The sequence below is a fragment of the Cherax quadricarinatus genome, chromosome 11, assembly GCF_038502225.1.
Source record: "Cherax quadricarinatus isolate ZL_2023a chromosome 11, ASM3850222v1, whole genome shotgun sequence".
NCBI classification, from domain to species: domain Eukaryota; kingdom Metazoa; phylum Arthropoda; class Malacostraca; order Decapoda; family Parastacidae; genus Cherax; species Cherax quadricarinatus.
Window position 1 is genome coordinate 24,513,120 of NC_091302.1, and position 7,853 is coordinate 24,520,972.

The 7,853-nt window shown below is 41.4% G+C and overlaps 1 long non-coding RNA gene across 1 annotated transcript in view; it reads left to right on the forward strand.

Moving 5' to 3' along the window:
- LOC138852585 (uncharacterized) overlaps positions 1-2,262 on the forward strand; it is a 63,634-nt gene extending 61,372 nt beyond the window's left edge. The window contains exon 3 of the long non-coding RNA XR_011391885.1: positions 2,137-2,262. This is a non-coding gene — a long non-coding RNA (uncharacterized lncRNA). The remainder of the gene's footprint in view (positions 1-2,136) is intronic.
- The last annotated feature ends 5,591 nt before the right edge of the window (positions 2,263-7,853 follow it).

Here is a 7,853-nt window from a genome sequence, read left to right on the forward strand (position 1 = left end):
TTATGAGGCTAAGGTCGCAAGGAAAAAAAAAAGTAACCCAAAAGGGTTCTTTCAGTTATACAGAAGTAAGATTAGGGACAAAATAGGCCCACTTAAGAGTAACTCTGGTCAGATCACTGACAGTGATAAGGAAATGTGTGAAAATTTCAATTCTTACTTCTTCTCAGTTTTTACTCAGGAAGATACTAGCGAAATTCCAAAAATAATAAATTATGTAGAACAGGACGATAATAAACTATGCACGATTGTAGTAACAACTGACATGGTCCTCAGACAGAGAAATTAAAAGCTAACAAATCCCCAGGCCCTGATGAACTGTTTGCAAGGGTGTTAGAGGAATGTAAAGAGGAACTTACCATACCTTTGGATAATCTCCTCAAAATATCACTACAAACTGGCATAGTGCCTGATAAGTGGAAAATCGCAGATGTAATACCTATTTACAAAGGTGACAGGTCCTTAACTTCGAACTATAGACCAATAAATCCTACCTCCACAGTGGGAAAATTTTTGGAATCAATAATTGCTGAAACAATTTGCAGCCATCTCGAAAGGCATAAATTGATAAATAAATCTCAGCACGCTTTTGCAAAGGGGCGTCCGTGTCTTACGAATTTACTAACTTTCTTCACTAAGGTATTTGAGGAGGTAGATCATGATAATGAATATGATATTGTGTATATGGACTTCAGTAAGGCTTTCAATAGGGTTCCACATCAGATGCTATTGAGGAAACTTAAGGCACACGGAATAGGAGAAATAATTTCCTGGGTGGAGGCATGGTTGACGAATAGGCAGCAGAGAGTTTGCATAAATGGGGAGAAATCAGAATGGGGGCACGTTACAAGCGATGTTCCACAGGGGTCAGTGTTGGGCCCGTTGGTGTTCACAATTTACATAAACGACATAGATGTGGGAATAAATAGCTACCTAAGCAAATTTGCTGATGACACCAAAATAGGTCGTCCAATTCATTCTAAGGAGGACATTAGAGCACTCCAGGAGGATATGTTAAACTACATCTGCCACTTCTCCGACCACTGCAAGCAGTGGTCAGAGAAGTGGCAGATGTAGTATAACATAAACAAATTCAAAGTTCTAAATGTTGGACAGGAAAATAACTATGCCACATATAAACTAAATAATGTAGATCTTAATATTACGGATTGCGAAAAGGATTTAGGAGTTCTGGTTAGCAGTAATCTAAAACGAAGACAACAGTGCATTAGTGTTCGCAATAAAGCTGACATAATCCTTGGCTTCATAGCAAGAAGTATAAATAATAGGAGTCCTCAGGTTGTTCTTCAACTCTATATATGTTTGGTTAGGCCTCATTTGGATTATGCTGTGCAGTTTTGGTTATCGTATTACAGAATGGATATAAATGCACTGGAAAACGTACAAAGGAGGATGACAAAGTTGATCCCAAGTATCAGAAATCTTCCCTATAAGGAAAGACTGAGGGCCCTGAACCTGCACTCTCTGGAAAGGCGTAGAATTAGGGGGGATATGATTTAGGTGTATAAATGGAAAACAGGAATTAATAAAGGGGATGTAAATAGAGTGATAAAAATATCTAACACAGACAGTACTCTCAGCAATGGCTTTAAATTGCAAAAATTCAGATTCAGAAAGGATATAGGAAAGCACTGGTTTGGTAATAGAGTTGTGGATGAGTGGGACAAAGTCCCGAGTACCCTCATAGACGCTAAGACGTTGTGTAGTTTTAAAAATAGGTTGAATAAATACATGAGTGGGTGTGGGTGGGTGTGAGTTGGACCTGTCTAGCTTGTGATACTTGGTCTGGTATCACTAGGTCAAGGTGCTGGCTTAAGCCGGCACGAGAATTGGAGCTGCCTCGTATAGGCCAGTAGGCCTGTAGCAATGTTCCTTCTTTTTTATGTTCTTATGTTCTTACTTCTATATTATGAAAAAACGTCGTGGGGATCACAAAACATATAGGAGAAATGGAGACACTAGCGTTCCATCTATGAAAGTGGAGGACACGTCCAATTCATTGGATCAAGAGCCTTTCACCTACATTAAAACAAAACCTTCTAGTGCAATTAGATCACGAATTCCATAAATTTCAGAGTATTTTACATAAAACTGATCAAGTACTAATTGCTTCCTCAGGTTACTCTTCTGAGGCGTACTTCTTCGGGACACAGCTCACCATCAGTGTGTTAGGAATCATCTTGGGCTCCATTTTTGTTTACAAAGTGACGCTACCAGTCTTCTTCAACCTCCGACTAGTTTCTCTTAATGAGGTAAGGTCTATATATATACCTACTTTATGTAGGTGGTACCTCCCTTTATATTTGATTATATATATGTATATATATATATATATATATATATATATATATATATATATATATATATATATATATATATATATATATATATATATATATATATATATATATATATATATATATATATGTGTGTGTGTGTGTGTGTGTGTGTGTGTGTGAGTGTGTGTGTGTGTGTGTGTGTATGTGTGTGTGTATGTGTGTGTGTGTATGTGTGTGTGTGTATGTGTGTGTGTGTATGTGTGTGTGTGTGTGTGTGTGTGTATGTGTGTGTGTGTGTGTGTGTGTGTGTGTGTGTGTGTGTGTGTGTGTGCGAGTGTGTATTTTATATTTTTACTATTATTAACACGTCGGCCGTTTCCCACCAAGGCAGGGTGGCCCGAAAAAGAAAAACTTTCATCATTCACGCCATGAATGTCTTGTCAGAGGCATGCTTACACTACAGTTATAAAACTGCAACACGAACAGCCCTCCTTCCGAGTGCCGGCACTGCATTTGCCATCTCCAGAAATCAAGTCCGGCCTGCCAGTTTCCCTGAATCCCCTCACAAATGTTACCATGCTTACTCTCCAACAGCACGTCATGTCCTAAAAACCATTTGTGTCCATTTGCTCCTATCTAACACACACTCACGCATGTTTGCTTGTCGTCCTAGCAAGCCCCTTGCACACAAAACCTCATTTACCCCCTCCTCCAACCTTTCCTAGGCCGATCCCTACCTTTCCATTACTACAGTTCAGAGTTATACACTCTTCAAGTCATTCTACTTCGTTTCACCCACTCTACATGGCCAAACCATCTTAATAACCCCTCCTCAGCAATCTGGATAATAATTTTGGTAATCCTGCACCTACTTCTAATCTCCAGACTACGGATTCTCTGCGTTATATTCACACCACACGTTGCCCTCAGACGTGACATCTTCACTGCCTCTAGCCTTCTCCTTGTTGCAACATTCACCAACCATGCCTCACACCCATACAAGAGTGTTGGTATAACTGTACTCTCATACATTCCCTTCTTTGATTTCAAGGATAAAGTTCTTTGTCTCCACAGACTCCTCTGTGCACCACTCACCTTTATCTCCTCGTCAATTCTATGATTCACCTCATCTTTCCTAGACCCATCTGCTGACACGTCTACTCCCAAATATCTGAATACATTCACCTCTTTATTGCTCTCTCCCTCCAATTTGATATCCAATCTTCCATTACCGAATTTTTTGTTATCCTCATCAATTTACTGTTCCCAAGCTTCACTTTTAATTCCCTTCTTTTACATACCCTAGCAAACTCATCAGTCAACCTCTGCAACTTCTCTTCAGAATCTCTCAAAAGCGGAGTGTCATTAGCAAAGAGCAACTGTGACAACTCCCATTTTGTGTTAGATTCTTTATCTTTTAACCCCACACCTCTTGCCAACACCCACGCATTCACTTCTCTTACAACTCCATCTATAAATATATTGAACAACCAAGGTGACATCACACATACCTGTCTAAGGCCTACTTTTACTGGGAAATAATTTCCTCGCCTACATACCGAGCCTCATTATCCTCTTAGTTACTCTACACTGCTTTCAATAACCTACCTCTTATTCCATACATTTGCAACATCTGCCACATTGTTCTATCTAGGCTGGAATATTGCTGCACACTAAGAGCATCTTTCAAGGCAGGTGAAATTGCTGACCTAGAAAATGTACAGAGAACCTTCACGGCGCGCATAACGGAGATAAAACACCTCAATTACTGGGAGAGCTTGAAGTTCCTGAACCTGTACTCCCTGGAGCGCAGGCGGGAGAGATACATGATTATATATACCTGGAAAATCCTAGAGGGACTAGTACCTAACTTGCACACGAAAATCACTCACAACGAAAGCAAAATACTTAGCAGACGATGCAACATCCCCCAGTAAAAAGCAGGGGTGTCACTAGCACGTTAAGAGACAATAAAATAAGTGTCAGGGGCCCGAGACTGTTCAACTGCCTCCCAGCATACATAAGGGGGATTACCAATAGATCCCTGGCTGTCTTCAAGCATGCACTGGACAAGTACCTAAAGTTGGTACCAAAAGTCGGCTGTGGCTCGTATGTTGGATTGCGTGCAGCCAGCAGTAACAGCCTAGTTGATCAGGCTCTGATCCACCATGAGGCCTGGTCACAGACCGGGTCGCGGGGGCGTTAACCCCCGGAACTCTCTCCAGGTAAACTCTAGGTATCCACCCTATCATACGCCTTTTCCCAATCCATAAATGCCACAAAAACCATATTTTTAGTTGAATAAGGATGGGTGTCCCTTTTGGATTGTAAAAAGTATTTCTAGCAATTTTAAAAGATTTATCAATTACGTTACTTGGATATTTCAGATCATTAGCTATTTCATAAATTTTGGATATTTCTTCATCTATTACCTCTGGACTACAAACACGCTAAGCTCTCAAAAACATTGATGAGAAAACCGACAGTTTAACTCTATCTTGATATGAAGAATAATAGTGCATATAGAAACAGTTATTTATAGGTTTTCTGTAAATTTTAAATTTGAAGTCATTATTACCTTTAATAATTAAAACAACTAGAAAAGGCAATGTTTTTTATAGTTCCTTGATAATGTGAGAAGTCAGGAAAACACTTGGAATTTCACTATTCTTTCACAGTGGTTGTTTTGTACACACACACACACACACACACACACACACACACACAAACACACACACAAACACAAACACACACACAAACACACACACAAACACACACACAAACACACACACAAACACGCACACAAACACACACACAAACACACACACAAACACACACACAAGCACACACACAAACACACACACAAACACACACACAAACACACACACACACACACACACACACACACACACACACACACACACACACACACACACACACGTATATATATATATATATATATATATATATATATATATATATATATATATATATATATATATATATATATATATATATATATATATATATATATATATATATATATATATATATATATATATATATATATATATATATATATATATATATGTATATATATTAATAAACAGAATACATTTACAGAAAACACAAACATGAATACTCTGGCACAATGTATTAAAGATCATGAATTTCCTCCAGCTACTCCGAAGCCGGACGTGAGCCAAGTATGCAGCAGGCATTTCCCCTCTGGATGGCCATGCTGAGGTGCTGGAAAATGAAAGTGGCTACCCTTGGGTTCCTGGTGGTGTCGATGAGTCTGGAACCCAATTCTTTAAGGAAACGTGTGGCATTTTTTCCCCATGATCCCAAGGTCTCTGATCCTACTGGGACAAATTAATACTGCTGGCTTATGTTCCTGTACTTGCTGATCTTGTACTCCTTTCTGTGGTCAGCAGTTCCTGTCGCCCAACACTGTGATGGATATAGGTGTCAGCCAGTGTGGACACACAGGTATAGTCCCATGCTGAGAGCTTGCCATTCTTCCAATGATAGATAGTGATCCCGTCGGGGTGGATTGCTGGGTTGTGGGTATTGTTGGCTGCTAGTGATTAGGGCTCCCTTTCGGCTGGGCATCCAGCTGTAGCATGGGTTCTCTTTATGATGTTATTGACCTCATTGTGTCTTGCATGCAAGCCCTTGGTTTTGGAACAGTTAAGACCATGTAGACCTTATTGGTCTGCTTGTGCTTCACCGCAAATACATGTATATTCTGTGTGAATTGGGGCAGCAAGGTACAGAGCCACTGCAATACAGATGGTCTTAGGGCCGAGTCGCGTTCCCATTGCTGATATGGGAACTGTTTGGAGGAAGTTCCCGGAGTGATGTGTGCTCACAGCCTGGAGATGGGCAGTGTCCCTATCTGATGTTGCAGCCCTGAACATGTTGGCAAGCACCTTTTCAGTGATTGGGCCATCCCAGCTTGACTGTGAGCCAGTGCTGGAGCAGGAAGAATCTCCCATTCAATGATGGCACTGGTATAGCTAGGGTCCTGTATTCCTGCTGAGTCACTGAGGTTATTAGAAAGAGTTTGTCTAATCAACTCATTTAATGCTATGGAAGAGGATAGGAAAGCTGGTAGAGCAATCTGGGAGGATCTGCATCCTCCCAGCCCCCCAAGCCTGACCGGAAGTGAGGTTCACAACCACTGTCCATCTTCGAGGGAAAGATTCAATACACTCTCTAGCATGGCCTTCAGGAGAGAGTCATATTCCTTGAGTTTTGGACTGCTGAAGGCTGGGGAGCATCTCAGAAAGTAGGTAAGCTTTGGTATTGACAGGCACCTGGTGAGTAGGTAGAAAGCATCATGTGTGTCAATGTCTTTCATCCTGCTTTCCATCGTTCGGAGGACTGAGACTTTTTTTTCTACGATCAGATCGATGGCATTGAACCCAAGAGGAGCACCAAGGATAGTGCTATTGGCTGGATCAATGGCTCATGCTCCTGGTAAAATGGCACTAATATTCTGGATCATCTGTCGATTGGTAGAAACTATTTCACACTTGGTGGGGTTTAAAGATAGGCCCAGGCTTTCTCCCGTGTCTTTAATTTTACTGATGTACTCTAGGAGAGATTCTTTTGTGCCAGCTAGGGTACCATCACCCAGGAACCAGATATTGAGCTCACTGGAGAGTGCTTCTGTGACTTCATTGATAACCAAACAGAATAAAAAGGGGGCGAGATGGTCTCCCTGTTGCATGCCCTCACATGAGTCAATTTCAGGGTCCCCAAACAATAGTTTGGAAGTCACACTATAACACGATTCTATGAAGGGATAAAGGGAAGGGAAGTTTTTATAAACTGCTTGGAGAGCAGAATCCCTTCTGACTGATTTGAAAGCATTGGCAAAGTCCAATTTGACCAAGGCTTTTTCATCGGACATGTTTTTGATATATACTCGTGCTGCATGGGCAGCTGCTTCACATCCCTTTTGAACACCAAAACCGAGCTGAGTTGGTTTCAGCATTGGAGCAGGCTCTTGACTCACCATTCTTACTTGGCGACTAGGCGCTGAAGGGTGTTGCCCACTGCAATGGGCCTGATTCTGCCATCCTTTTCTCGGAGGGCACACAATGAGGCACCAAAGAAAAGGGGTCTGATGGCCTCTGGGACACTGCCAGCCAGGCACAGGTTTTAAAATTTGGTGAGTTCAGACAGCAGCCTGGATTGAGTGTTGAGAGTTTTAAGTGTTGAGGCCTTAAACTGGTGAATCATCCTGCTGAGCCCTGTGGAAGTGACTTAGTAGCTCTATACACATCAGCATCCTGTAAGGTTAGATGTTCTTCACCTGCTGCAATGTCAGGGATGTCAATGTTGGTACTGGGAGCCCTGGGTGGATGTTTGTCCTTCAGAGCTTGCGCCCTGCTGACGTCCTTGGGAGCAATGGTATCCTCACTGGTTATAAGCCTCAGAGCTCCAATAGTATTACCCTCTTCTCTTTTTTTTTTTTTGCTAATTTGGGCTCTGATTTTTGAGGCGTTGCATGTCCTGTTGTAGGCATTTGCCTGGCGGGTGTTT